The sequence below is a fragment of the Micropterus dolomieu genome, unplaced genomic scaffold (genome assembly GCF_021292245.1).
Source record: "Micropterus dolomieu isolate WLL.071019.BEF.003 ecotype Adirondacks unplaced genomic scaffold, ASM2129224v1 contig_13386, whole genome shotgun sequence".
In the NCBI taxonomy this organism is placed as follows: Eukaryota; Metazoa; Chordata; class Actinopteri; order Centrarchiformes; family Centrarchidae; genus Micropterus; species Micropterus dolomieu.
Window position 1 is genome coordinate 8,779 of NW_025742372.1, and position 1,488 is coordinate 10,266.

General features: G+C 40.5%; 1 protein-coding gene across 1 annotated transcript in view; it reads right to left on the minus strand.

Moving 5' to 3' along the window:
• LOC123966420 (butyrophilin-like protein 2) overlaps positions 1-1,488 on the minus strand; it is a gene marked incomplete at both ends in the record, with an annotated part of 9,242 nt that overhangs the window by 6,231 nt on the left and 1,523 nt on the right. The gene's annotated exons all lie outside the window — the stretch shown is intronic.

The window sequence follows — 1,488 nt, forward strand, 5'->3', positions numbered from 1 at the left end:
CTTCCGTATGGATGTGAGTGTGACTGTTTGTCTGTCTGTCTATGTGTGGCCCTGCGATGGATTGGCGTCCTGTCCAGGGTGTACCCCACCTTTCGCCCAATGTCAGCTGGGATTGGCTCCAGCCCCCCGCAACCCTGTATGCAGGATAAACGGTTGACGATGGATGGATGGAGTTCTCCTGTGTTTTGTTTGACCACTGTAACTTTCTTTACTGATCTTTGCAGTCAGCAGACATATGTATATGTAATGACTTTCAAAATAAAAAAAGAATCACTTTGTGCAACATCACAATTTGGTTAGGTTAAGGCACCAAAACCACTTGGTTAGCTTTAGGAAAAGAACATCAAATAATGGTTTGGGATATAAATAACTATATAACTTATATGACTCAACTTATGTAAGTTAAGTTGCTATTATTTAAATAACGTGCTTTTAGAATTCATAGATGATACTACAGGACTTCCCTTAGTGCACTGAATTAAGATGCTGTACTGTCTTCAGTATATGTCCATTCATCCATGAATCCATCCATCCATGTATATAGTTTGAGAGCTAGCAAAACTCCCTCCTAACATCAAGACTCTGAACACTGTTGGTGTCTTGTCTACTGGTTTAATGACATTGCAAGACAATGTGAAACTATGAGAGAGCAGGTTGGGCTGCTAGTAGAACATATGATATAAACAAAAGTAGTGTGTCACAGGAAATTTAATGATCATCACAAAAAAGGCTGACTCACCAACAGTGAGTTGGATGGAAGCTTCCTCCTGCATTGATTGAAGTTGGCAAAAGTATTTTCCTGTATCCTGGATTTTCACAGAGCTGAGTTTCAGGGAGAGGTTTCCATTTTTCAGTTCTTGCTCAAAGAGATTTGTTCGGTTAATATAAGATGGATTTTGTCTCGGACACATAATTTGTCCTTGATGGTGAACATGGATGTACTTTGGGATTAAATCAGGTTTGGTCCACACCACTGTCTCAGAACTGGCACTGACTGCAGGTTTAAGGTGACATGGCAAAATGACATCCTCGCCAGCCAGAGCTACGATTTCTGTGATAGAAATCAATGGCACTGCAAGGAGAGTTACAAAATCAAATACAACGGTTAGATAGTGATAACTGGTTCATTCACAATTAATTGAACCCCAACAAATTGAAACCATACTTAATTTCATTTTCGCCTTTCTTCCACCAATTCATCTTTCAGTAATTGCACACAACCCATGGCAACATACAAGTAAACCCCCCTCCCTGGAAAAATCTGTGATGTGTAACTTTTTTAACATGCATCTGGGGTCATCTTTTCAGTGCTTGGCACAGTGAGGGCAGCGGCCACGCATGAGAACAAGCTGGAAATGCGCAGGAGGAAATGTGATTCTACCAAGCCAACCAATCACTAGTGATGTGCGATACACTTACTTCATTTACATTCCAATACCAAGTAATACCCAGGCTGGTATTGCATATACCGATACCAATACTTACATA